This window comes from Daphnia magna, linkage group LG3 (assembly GCF_020631705.1).
Source record: "Daphnia magna isolate NIES linkage group LG3, ASM2063170v1.1, whole genome shotgun sequence".
In the NCBI taxonomy this organism is placed as follows: domain Eukaryota; kingdom Metazoa; phylum Arthropoda; class Branchiopoda; order Diplostraca; family Daphniidae; genus Daphnia; species Daphnia magna.
In genome coordinates this window covers 9,603,695-9,617,696 of record NC_059184.1, presented here as the reverse complement: position 1 = coordinate 9,617,696, position 14,002 = coordinate 9,603,695, and the positions used below count along the sequence as shown (strand labels likewise).

The 14,002-nt window shown below is 35.9% G+C and overlaps 1 pseudogene; it reads left to right on the top strand.

The window, feature by feature from the left end:
• The first annotated feature begins 11,514 nt into the window (after window positions 1–11,514).
• LOC116934664 lies at window positions 11,515–13,501 on the top strand (annotated as a pseudogene).
• The last annotated feature ends 501 nt before the right edge of the window (window positions 13,502–14,002 follow it).

Here is a 14,002-nt window from a genome sequence, read left to right as displayed (position 1 = left end):
ATATCCGGGAAAATTAAAAGGAAACTTTTTTACTAAAACAAAAGAAACATTTTATTTCTCATGCATCCAAGTTGACACACAGAATAATCAAACAATGATGAAAGGGTTGAATCAGTACTTTGTATGACCTCCTTTGGCCTGTATAACAGCTTTCATTCGTCTTGGCATAGACTCAAAGTGACTGTAACTTTCCCGCTGCGGTACCGAGCAACACGCTTCTTAAGCCAGCTTCCATATTTGGTCTTTCGATGTACGTTGACCATTAGGAATTTTTGAGTCGACTATGGCCCATATTGATTCGATAAGGTTCATATCAGGACTTAGAGAAGGCCAATCCATCATGGCCAACACGCCGGCTTTTTCTTTTTTTTTATCGTCTCGACAATAGTGTGATTCATGTTTGTGGTCATTTTCTTCTTGCATAATAAAAGGCCTCTGACTAGGTGAGTCTTTCGTTTTACCACCTATTAGCCTTTCCCCAGAAGGGATAGCATGTCTCTGCAGGATGCTATGATACCTTACAAAAGGAAAATGTTACGGAAGAAAAAACAATGTATAGAGAGGAACCTACTGATATTTGTCCATAATGTCTTTAATTAAGACTAAATCACCAACACCTTTTTTCGATACACAGCCCCATAACATGATACTACCACAGCCATGTTTCACAGTTGGAATGAGGCATTGATTTAAATATTTCTCGCCTTTTCTCCAACTGACGAAAACACGTTTCGTGTTGCCGAATAATTCATATTTACTTTCGTCGGTGAAAAGAACATTGGACCATTGTTGCACTGTCCAGTCTTTATGAGCGAGTGCAAAAGTTAACCTTTTTTTACGTTTTTTGGGCGTAAAAACGGCTTTCTAGCAGCGACTCTTCCAATCAAACCCCGTCGTTTAAGAGCTCTTTGCCCCGACCCTTTTACTTGCATTGATGCATTGTACATTTCCAATAATATGGGAATGGTTGCGCGATGGTCTCGAACACTAAGAAGCTCCAAATACCTTTCGTCTTTTGTGGAAAATCTCTTTTTTTCTATATTGTGAGATTTTGGTTGAACAGACCCAGTTTCTCTGTGCTGTTTTAGAATGTTGGACACTGTGCCGATCCAACTTTAGCTGCTATAGCTCTATAGGGCAGGTCACTTCAAAGAAGGTTCACCATTTTTATTCGATCGTTTAACGAAAGCGCTTTCATTTTCGCCATGTCTTGCACGTGCACAATGCGGTTTTGTACTACGACAAAGGGCATAACGTTTACCTTGACATTACCTCATTCTAACTGCTATTGAAAAAAACCTCTATTTTACAAAAAAAACATCACAAATACCGAGGGATGGGAAAGATCTCGAATATTCTCGGTATTTTCTTGTGACTAGCGCGCCCGCTGATCATTAAAGGCCATTCACAAATTGATGACGGTGGGATTTCTAGCATTAAAAACATCGGATGTCAGGTTATAAAGCGCATTAAAGAGCTGTACAAGTATGGTAAAGCGAGGGAAAAAACTTGGAAACATGGAACGTAACGCACGCGCGGAACAAAGGTTCAGAGGGTGGTAATGGAAGTAGGCCAGAGGGGGGAACACTGGGCCGATTCGCTTAAAATTAGACCTGAGTCGACAAAAAATTATTTCATGGAATTTAAATTATGAGTTGGTACCAGGGAATTTCTAGCATCTATAGAGGAATGAGATCCGCATCGATGCTAACAAACGGCATGTAAATTGTTCAAGCCGTTTTTATACAATTACAGAAATAAAAGCACCCATTTCCCATAAGCTAGCAAGCAAATGACACCATGTTCAAAGACTGCTGGGTTTTACTTCGACTTAAAATCCAGCTATCAGAAAAAATTTTCAATCACGCAACTAAAAAAAACATTTTCTTAGCTATAATTTCATATTAGTTTAAAAGATATAGCTTAAATGTTTGACCACAATACGCGGGTCTTAATCATGTGCGTTTTACACGGGCACTTATGGTAAAACGCGCAAGCGTTTGAAGTGAATGATGACTACTGTATAAAAATCATGTTTTGTATTTTAGTACTAAATTCTAAATAAAAATATCACTTTATGTGTAAAAAATTTAATAAATTTTTTTCTTGTTAAATTATCATAATGGGACTGATTGGTTGATGAAAGATGGTTTTATTAATTATCGATCACTTTAAAAAAATAGATGATTTCTAAGAGCCTCCCATTTTTAAACAAACCCATGAGCAATATGCATTCTGAACATGGCCTTCGTGAAAAATGGATTTCCAATTGTTGAAAAAAACCCTTCGCTTATCAATTAATAAATTTTATTTTCAACCAAATGTCTATCTAGCTCCTCAAACAACTTCTCCCCTTCAGTTGAGTGAACACTGCCAAACAACCCGTAGGTGTCAGGGCCAATTTACCCCTAATTTCTTTGCAAATAAACTTAAGGTTTCTAGAGAAATAGGACACTCAGTAGAATTAAGATTAGTGTAGAAAAATGTAGAATAAATTTTTTTACAAGTGTTACTATTATTTTTTAAATCTTACTTACACTAAAAAACTATCTTAAAAATAAAAATAAAAAATTTTACAATTCCAGATATCTGTTTAAAAATTTTATTCTTACTAAACAACAAAGGCGTTTTAACTAACGAAAATTCATTCCTCAAAGTTTTTTGGCATTTGTAATAAGCAAGTGCAAAAAAAAGTTTTTAAACAACTGGTTTTTGAATAACATAAGAAAACCATTCAACCCAAAAGTCCAAGCAGCCCCGGTCTCCTCTACTCGTGAAAACATTTTTAATATGGATGAGTCTGGACTCTTTTAACCGATGCATGCCGAACCGCACTTACATCGTTGGTGGCGGAGATGCGCACCAACTTTGGAAAGGAACAAAGGCCATGAAAACGAAGGATCGAGTAACGGTCATATTTTGTTGCAACTCGACTAGACCGTGTTAATTTCCTACTCTCATCATCGGCACATCTAAACATCCACACTGCTTCCGAAATGCGCGTTGTCCACTGCCATATATTGATCATCAACATGAATGGACCAGAAACGATACAAACACTGGTGGTTTAATGTATTTCTCCCATGCATCCACGAGTTTACGACAGAAAAAGTCGCGTTTCTAATGAATTCTTGTTCCGGTCACGACAAAACCCTACCAGATTCTTTAGGTCAGTTGGAATGTTGTTTGTTTTCTTCCACCAAACACAACGTCTATTTATCAGCCATTAGACCAGGGAATAATTGCCGCGATCAAGATACGCCACAAGACTTGCATGCTCACTCAGATGGTGAATGCTGCTGAAAATTTTGATGAACTTCAAGTTGAAGCAGAGAAATTGCCAAACAGGCGAAAAGGGTTAAGCTACGGGCTTCCAGCTCATGTGTTGGACGCAGCAAGTTTATTGAAGATTTGTTGGGATGAATTGCCTGGAAAAATTATATCCGCCTGCTGGAGACGATGAAGATGTCTCCCGATTTCGGACGCAGAACCTATTGAATCGATCGAAACTTTTGCTGAAGCTAACCACCAGATTCAGTCTGAAACTATCGAAGAAATCAGTAGCCAAATTTTCCGTAAGAATTCTTCTGTTTTGAAAATATCTCTGAATATAACACAACGTCATTTTCAAAAAGGTTTGACTGTTGGCAGTGGCAGTCATTTTCTGACATCTCTTGTACTTAAAGTCATCACAAATGCGACAACTGAAGACAAGAACGAACTGCTTGGACGATGGCTCAATCTCGAAAAAGATCCAGAGATCATCGATGCAGAAATTCATGAATTGTCAAACAAAGTAGAAATGCAATCATCGTATTTAAACTCGATGGTATGTAGCGAATCACCATCGGGTGACACATTCCTAATTGATGGTTTGAATTTTGACGCGATGGAATCTGACGCTGCGCCAATTCTGACTGAGACAAACATTGAATCAGTAGAAACTAATTCTTTGATCGAGACCAGCATTTATCTTTCAATTGATAAAACTCAAACGCATTTGACTGAAATAGAGAAAATTCATGTTAGCTGCATTTTAGAACCGGCAAAATATATGATGGATTTCGCTGCCGTGTCAAAAAACCCTATCTTAATTGAGATAACTCACCAGTTATATTAAAAAATTCGTTGTGATATTCAATCCAAATCTGGTGATTTCTAGTCTACTCCATCTGTTTTATTTTATTACGATTAAAACAAGAAAATTTCTTTTTTGCAATGCACTTCTATGATGTAATATATGTAATATTTTTCTGTGATGTTATGAAGAAGAAACAGAAAGTGTGTACGCACACACTTTCTCATTTTTAATGATAAACTTCATGTATTGGGTTCAGCAAGAAATATTGTGCCACGGGAACAGTGCTGAGGGCAACAAGATCACATTTCTCTAGTAGTTCCCAGACCCTTTTTGTATTGTTCTTATGGGGCGCCACGAATTGGGACAAACCGGCAAAGTGGAAAGCTTCTCCCCTCGCACGACTTGTCCCACTTCGTGGACCGCTACTGTAGTATTGATTCGATCATGTCTACGAACTGTTCTATTATTATTAGTTGTCATTAAATGATATTATTATTAAATTGGTGTATTCATTGGGTATTATACGATTGTAATGCATAAGGTTAAATTTAGATAATGATAAGGTTGCATTTCGATTAAATAGCTCAGTGGCATAGTAGGGAAGAGTGGGGCTAGTTGGCAGGAGGGCAAGTTTGCAATTCTTAATTTAGACGAATTGTGTGAAAGAGGTTTTATTGAAATAATTCGTAGTCAAAGATGTTTATCGTGTGCACATTTTTGCAAAGTTTTATAAATTTATCCCAAATAGTTTAGGAAATAGAAAATAACGAAATTTTTTGCGTCAAATCCACAATAGTTGCGTGCTTGGTATTCATCAATTTTATCTTTTCTTGGTATGCATATAATTTTTAAAAAATATTAGTTTTATAGAAAATTGTGTCCTCTATCGAACTGTAACAATGGATTTGTTTTAATCAATTACAAAGGAGTAATAAAAATTTTTATTTGAATAAACCCCGGGTTGGGGCAAGTTGATACATTGCAACATGGGGCATGTCGGCATAGGCATTATACATGCATATGTATAGTACATGGCCTGTCAAAATGTCAGGGAATTGTAAGTCGAATTTTTGCTAGATATGACTTATGGTGAACAGTGGTATGCATTAGAGGCCAAAATTTGGCAAATTTTAAGTGTTTCACTTTATACGATGTTCACCTGTGAAATGTTTGCCTGAATTATGTATATTATTTTTTATTTTTTGCATTTAAGGCTATTAATCTTTATGTAAGTTATCACAACTTATTTCTGAGTTTCCCACTCTAAAATAACTATAGGATTTTTGTTTATTGTAATGTTATTCTAGTTTGTTTACAACATCAACATTTCACTAAAATCCGTATTTGAAATACATGTGGCCAACTTACCCCACTACCACTGCCAACTTACCCCGTTAGTGGGGCATGTAGGCAAATTTTTTTTAGCTATTTGAACGTTGATTTCGATATGAATTCTTCAACGTAGATCAAATTAAAAAATAGCACGAAAAAGTTGGTTACCTGAGCTTTCTTTTACAATTTTTTGGGTGTCAAAATATGAAAAATTAAAGAAACCAGAGAAGAAATTAAAAAAATTGTACCAACTAGCCCCACCCTCCCCTACTGGATTTTTAACAATAAGGCTTATGGTTCATATCAAGCTGAGGTAAGATTGTTTTATTTTATGTAGTTAAATTTAATTAGTTAATAGTTTAGTTAAATAAAGTAAATTGTTTTTTTTGCTTTACTATTCATCGATACTTGATATAAAAAAATATATTTTAGTTAAGTATATTTCTATTTTAGTCCGATGAACTGTTCAGTTTTACTTACTAAAAGTATAGTATAGTTAAGTATGGTATATTAATTTAGTTCAAGGAAAAGTTAGTTTAGCAATACTATTGCTATACTACTAAACTGTATACTTACTAAACTTATTTAGTTATTATTTGGTCGTGTATTGTTACGTAAAACTAGTATTGATTTCCGTATGTCTACAAACGGATCTATGTTTATGAGCATGAGTGATATTATTAAAAGTTATAGTGACCATCTTGAAAAGTTTTATTTTAAGTGCAAAAAAAAGGAAATCTAGTGCGAAATCTCAAATTCCATTTGATGAATTGTGTTGGTCATCGTTCGTTTACAATAAAAATGCTTTGTTCTGTGCTGACATCAAGGTTAACTTCAAAGTTAGTAATTAAAATTTTGTTTGACGCTAAAAATATACATGTATATTACTTTTAAGATATTCCTAATCTATATAACGTGTAACCCAAAATTTTTAACGTATCCAAACTCCAATTTTCTGGTTCAATGGTTTTTACTTTTTTTCTAATAGAATTTTAATTTCAGCTGGTATAGAAAAGGGTAATACGTTTGAAAATTTCTTGATAAACAAAAACATTATATAGATTAGGTAAGAGTTAAATTTTTCGATTTGGTCGCAATATTTCTTTTTTTTTATACTAGTTTTATACATAGTTTATAGTTAGTTTATATAAAGGTTTATATATAGTTTACATAATATTTAATAGTATAAATAATTTATATATAGTTAATATTTATAAGAAATGTTTTAAAAATATAGTCTTATCTTTAAATCGTTGTTTTCATTAGTTATTTCCTAATCTTCACCAATTTCCATATTGTTATCTTCTTTTGCTTCGTCTATTGGTATATTGTTATTATTTTCTATGTTATTTTTTATTTTAATATGTTGTTCTTTCAATTTTGTTATTTCTTGAATGGATAATGCACTTTTAAATAGTTGACATATGTTAGTCCTAGAAATGGTTTTCTACCTTTTCCAAGTTTTCTATTTTTTCCATCAGACCAAGTTTGTCATTTTGTAAAAGTGTTATTTGTTCTAGCTGGATAAATTAAAATTATTTTAGTTAAAAATGAATAAGTTTTACAGCTGTAAGGTAATATTTGCGAAATAAATTTCTGTCTCCTGATAAAGCATTTTGTATCGTAAACTCTCATTCTGAAAACGAGTAAATTTATTTAAAACTTTTTCATGTATAGATTTAGTATTATATTACCTTAAATTTTTCGTTTTCTTCATTACTTTCTTTCACATCCTTTTCTACTTGAATTAATTTGTCTACAAGTGTAGACTTTAATTTATTCATTAATGTTTTTTTTTTACCGTTGTCATTCTTAATAACTGTACTTTAAACTTTACTTTTTAATTTTAACTAATTTGTCAAATAGCAGAAGATATAAGAAGCAGCTTGTCAATAAAATTGGGAATACAAAGAATGTAACAGCTAACAGAGTCATGGGAACCTAGTTGGTTCACAACATGTGGAAAATCTTCTGTCGTTGTGTCTAATTTCGGAAATAGCAGTCAGAGACTCCAGCGGGTGTATGATGAATGTACCAATCAGGAAACGTGTTTGAAAACTTCAACAGCCAATCACAACATTACGAAGGAAACGAACGGAGCAGACGACACCAGAAAAACGGAAGCTTGAAAAAGAAACACTGACAATGGCCGTTGAATAACTCAGTTTCTCTCGATAGGTGATTCTGATTCTAGTGTAAAGAACCAAAACAATTTATTCTTTATTATTTTCCTTATTTTTCCCTACCCTTTATTCTTACGTAACATTAATTTTCTATACGCTCCTCTTTTCTATGTAATTTCTTGCTTAGACGTCTTACAGACTGATTTACCCTTCAAACGTTTCAACTTAATTTTCTTGTAGTTCGACCTTCACGAAACCCATATAAAAACTTTTGTTCCATAGAAAATAGAGAGACACTTTTTACAATTCAGTTCCCAAAGAGTTGTTCCCCAATTTTTTGTGCTACTGAAATATACTTTCCAAGAAACGACAACGAAAAAGTAAGTTAAAATATTAATAGCTTACATTTGGTGGCAGCGGAGTCGAATTCGGCTTTCGTGTTATGCTGAATAGCGTGTGTTTTTTTTTTGTTTTATTGTTTGTTTTAAATTTGTATGGTAATAAGTGCTCCTTATTGCCTTCTCTTCGTTTGTTGGCTTCCTATTTGGTTGAAATTTTTTGATATCTTTTCATAGTTGTAAAAGAACATGCTTTGTTAGAAATTAGTTCTTTATAAAAGATGAGGGAAAATGAGGATAGTGGTTTAGAAACCACTTTAGAAAGAAGATCTGTAAGAAAAGGGCCACTAATACAAAGATTTGTTCGATCAGTACGGGAAAGGTTCACTCCTTTAAGATCAGGAGGCGGGTCGACGTCAATTTTGAGAAATAACAAAAATCTAGGTGTCGAACTAGATAGTGATAGCCCACATCAATCCGATATTGATCTTTTTGATTCCAATGAAATTAAAGAATTGAGAAATGATGATCAGTGGAACGAAGTACTTAATATGCAAGTATCGTCACAAGACGAAACCGTAGTCGAACCCCTGATAGGCGAGGAGACAAGAGAATTGCTATTATATAATCAACTTCTAGAACAGGCTCGGGCAATTACGGACCTTGAAAAAACAACAGATAGGGTAGAAAACACAGAAGATATCTCTATAGATTTCCAAAACCTAGAACTAATAAATGAAGAGAACCAAGATCGGGCATGGTTTTATCAGCAATACGGAAATATGAGATTAACGGAAATTCCTGTTGACGATCTTATTTTTTAATTGCAGTATTTGCTTCGAAGTGAAAAAAAATAGAGTTAACAAACAAAGAAGTAGGAACAGCCTTAAGAGAATTTCTCTTAACCGAACCAACAATTTTGACACCAATTGAACTCTTTAAGCACTGTGGTCTAAAATCATACTACGAAAGTACCGATTCAGAGTATGAATCAGTGCACTCGGGAGAACAACAAAGTAGGTCAGAATCAGACTTAGTGCCCCAATCTTTAGTAACACTCGAAACTGAGGAGGAAACTTCTAAAAACAGCGTACCCATCAAAATTGTAAGAGCGGAAATTCTCACGCAAGGTGATCAGATTCCTTTAGATTGTCCTAAATTGACCGCTAGTACCACAACAATCACTTGTCCGGCGGTTAATTATTCACAGTCAAGTATGAATACTCAAACTCCTCAATCACAGTTAGCGTCCACTCCGTGTAACTATTTACCGTATCAAGGACTACAAAGTCGGAAAGTCTCCTTTACTCCAACGTCGATCGTGGACCAGTCAAACAAAATCATGCAAAACAAACCGTCAGAAGAAACAAACCAAGACATGTCCATTAAAATATACGTTAAAGAATTGAGCCCTTTGATAGAATGCGGAATGGATTATGAGGATGCTTCTAAAGCAGCTGATTGTATTGTGCAACACATTCTAACGAATACTAAACGTTGCATTAATTCCTCTCAGAAAACGAAGAATAATGGACAGCCTGTTTTTAGAACTAGCTCTCAGCCTTCATATCTTACCTCAACCCCTTTACATACACAACAACTTGCGTTTAGTGGACAAAGTGTAAAAATCCCAAGCAGGTACAATAAGCAAAGTAATAACGGAACAACTCAAAACGGCTGAAGGAATAAAACCAGACCCTGCTAAAATTGAAACCCTTGTGAATTACAAAAGACCTGGTACAGTAAAAGAATTACAATCTTTTTTGGGACTAGTCAGTTACTACAGACGATTTGTAAAAAATTACTCTACCGTCGCCCACCCCTTGTTATCACAGACTACATTAAAACCTACTGATAGTGTAACTTGGAAAACAGATGAAATTGCAGCTTTTGAGTACTTGCGACAATGTTTAATATCAGAACCTATCTTTATATATCTGGATTTTTCAAAGGAATTTCTGATTTACACGGACGCAAGTAACTATGGCTTAGGAGCCGTCCTTTCTCAGATGAAAGACGGAAAGGACCAACCTATTGCCTATGCAAGCAGACATCTTAATAATAGAGAAATCAAGTATTCGACAAGAGAAAAAGAGGCCGCAGCAGTAGTGTTTGGGATAAAACGTTTTCGACATTATTTACAAGATCAACCTTTTGTTATTGTAAGCGATTACAAGCCTCTTCAGTGGTAGCAGACTTTTAAAGACGAAACAGGGCGACTAGGTAGATGGGCGATCTTGCTATCTAATATGAAGTTCAGTGTTCAGTACCGACCAGGTCGAGTACACGAAAATGCTGATTTTCTTTCAAGAATACCGATGAATCTAATATCTGCCATTCCTGCACACAACAACGTAATGTGTCAAGAACAGCAGAAAGACTCTCTGTGCAAAGAAATCGTTACGTTTTTGGAACAAAATGAACCTTGGAAAAAAGAAGATGGCCCGATGCTTTCTTGGGTCAGTGAAATAGATTATTTCTTTGTTGAACATGGTCTTTTATGTAAACACTTCGAACCTACTTCAGTGAAAAGAAGAAACTTTGAACAGTGTCAAGTGGTTGTTCCACTTTCTCTATGAAAGCAACTTTTACAAGAATACCATGATTCCCCATTGTCAGGACATATGGCAACTAGGCGAACATTCTTTCGTCTAAGGGACAAATACTATTGGCCTACCATGTTACGGGATGTTAAGGAATATTGCACTTCTTGTGAACCTTGTGCGCTGGGACGTCGAGTGCACAGTACGAAAGCCTATCTCAACCCGTTAGACCTCGCTACAAGACCTTTTGAAGTATTGGGCTTAGATATTCTAGGTCCAATCAAACTTCATTCACTTGAAGGAAACAATCATATATTAGTAATCACGGATTACTTTTCTAAATGGATAGAAGTCATTCCTCTTACCAACTCTACCGCCCTCAGTACTAGTAAAGCCTTAGTAGAACGAATTATTTTACATCATGGTCCCCCGAAAGCAATAATTACATATCGAGGCAGAAATTTTACTTCTGAATTATTTTCTGCGCTTTGTAAAGCTTTAAACATTAAACGCATGAAAACAACTGCGTATCACCCTCAGACTAATGGGAAAACAGAGCAATTCAACAAAACTGTTGTTAAAATGATAAGGAAATATTTGGAGAATGGATTCGAGCGGTGGGAGGATATTTTAGGCGCCGTTGTTTTCGCTTATAATAATTCTGTCCACTCGTCAACACTTGAGACTCCATATTTTCTAAATTACGGTAGTGAACTCGTGATCCAGTCATGCCGATTGATCAATTTCTCCGTCCTCTTCCCCCAGTAATAGTTACTCCCTCAGACTATAAAAGTCAAATTATAAAACGCTTACACGAAGCCTTTCAGCTTGTCAAAATCAATCTTTCCCAAGCTCGTGAACAACAAAAATCCCAGTACGATAAACGCGTAAAATAGCAAAAATTCAACGTAGGAGATAAAGTTTTACTGGATATGCGAACGCCCTTGGCGGGAATTAGTAAAAAACTCATTCCACGTTTTATATCCCCATTTCGAATTTTGAAAGTAAGCAACAACAGTACTTTGGAAATAGAACAAGACGTAGGAAAACAAACTCAACTTGTACATGTGAATCGAATAAAACCCCTATTTGAGTCAATGATCTGGAAAGACGAACCAGGTGTCGAATTTTTAGATGTAAGAATTAAGAAACAAGCCGAAAAATTCGAACAAGAAACCGTAGATGAACTCGAAACTTTTCCTCTACCCCTAGAAACAAACCTTCAATCTGAGTTAGAACAAATTCCTTGTGAAAAAGAAACTCCTACTCAAAATTTGATGAGACCCCCACCCACAATTCCTCCTACTCCAAATTTAATTATAAGTTCACCAACAATTTCATTACCTTCCAACCCGATTCCAGAGACGTCAACCTTACCCATACAACCAGAGCGTCGCCTCGGTTTACGTCCTCGGAATATTTTAAAACCAGTTGTCAAATTCTGAAATTGTATTGCTAAAATTTTTTTTTTGTAAATCACGTTTGAATCTCTCAAACCATCTTTAAGTCGTGTTTAAATTTTAATTATTGCGTATTAACGGATTTCTTTAACTTTTAGTAATAGTTGAACAATATCAAACTTTAGTAATCTTAATAAGTCATAGAATGGATCCCTGAAATTTATTTTGAAATTACTTTCTCATAGGTTATGTCTTCTACCTCTCCTCATCATACCGTTTCTCTGTCGCCTCCATGCTCTTAACATCACTATTTGTAATTGTACGGCTTCTCAGCCAAAAGGGTTCCTAAAATTCACTAGCGATGACTGTGATTATCAAATAAGCCCCCTTCCCACTATTCCAGTATATTATGATGTCTATTCTACTCTTCCCCAAATCACCCGTTTTGTTGGTCATTCGTGTACCATGTGGCTGGAAAAGAAACACATCTATACTGACTTCTGGGGTTGGCAAACTCCAAGTCAATCAAGAGTGCCAATAGAAGTCAATGCACATGAATTTGAAAAAATGTGTGATTCCCGATTGTGCCATGGCAAAAGCATGGACTACTTAGGAAAAAATAAGTGGTCGTTCGAACGTATTCCAAATGTGCAGGGTAGCTGGCTTCAAGTCACAGCTGATCAGCTGATCAGCTGATCAACTGTCGATTAGAAGTTACTTTAGAAACTGAGGGTGTTAACTGTACGATAAGCTCCCCCATTGGCGATATACCGGGAGGGATCAACGGATCCATTTCTCACAACCTAGTGACCATTGTCTGGAAAGAATCGTTGAGAGAAGTTCAACAGTGCAAACTAAGGCTTGTGGAAACAGGTATCGCTCAACGTTACCTGATTAACAACAGTGAAATAAAAGAATTCGTGACGTCGAACAACAACTTGACTTTGTTTACAATACAACTAACAAGGAATATTGTAATTCATCCAAAAAAAGTTACAAACAAGTAATCGGAATGGACAAAATTATTTTACGTTTACATTCTTTAACTGATTCCAATGCTCATCCGAGTAAACCACTGGAAGAAGACATCGAAAAAATTGCTGACATTATCCGGGCTGAAATCAGCGGAGCGGCACATTCTCAATACGCACGAGACCGAACTACCGATAGAATAAATGGAGTGGCTCGAGAAATTCGAGCTCTACAATGTGAAAATCGTGTGCTGGCACACAAAACTGCTATCGCCACCGCACAACACAGTGAATGGCCTGCTGCCAGTTACCTTAATTTACCCACATGTAGCAAATTGATAGCCACTGGTGAATCGATCAGCGTCTATCAATGCTTCCCGAAAAATTCAACGATCACCACTGAAATCACAAGCTGTGGTCCTCAACCCAAATTCGGCGACTACACTTTAGACACTGAAGGATGGGAACTGATGCCTTACAACCCCTGTTACTGGCATAAAAATTTCGTCAACATTAACGGCCGAGCACATTTCTACAAAAACAGTTCTTGGCATCCAATCGTCCCCGGTGTAATAGTCCAAGGACATAGTTTGATCAACACTTTGCCATATTAAATTGATAAGTTACTCGCACTAAGTTTACACCCCACGCTAAACCCCCACCCGATAAGCACCGCAGCTGCAATCACCGGGATAATTGCTGCTGCTAAAGAAAAACATAGCATCGACCTTGGAAATCCTTTTCACATGAGCACTCTTCTGTCTTCACTCCAAAAAGAAAAGAACGTTTTCCTGTCGTCTAAGATTCTTAGTTGGTCAAGTGGCATTTGTAGTCTTCTAGGGATGGGATTTATCGGATTCTGTTTCTTTCATTTTTGTGGAGTAGGTTCCCTTATTGCAAGATACATACCTTGTTGTTCTTTTCTAAGTACTTGTAACCCTTTCAATTACTTCACCAAAACATCTGATAATGATATAGAAGTAGGCCACCCTGCGTTATTAAACCCCTCAAATCCATCCCTGCCCATTACTATTCTAAACTTACCCGCCTCTAATCAACAACCCGCCCCGGAATTTTTTGCCCCATCAGCCCCTTTTCTACAAGGAGAACCTCCATGGAACAATTTCCAGCGGGATGCACTAAACCAACCGCATCGAGAAGCAGCTGTTCTGTTGAATTAATTAATGTTGTTTTCTTTGCTTTGTTTTGATTCA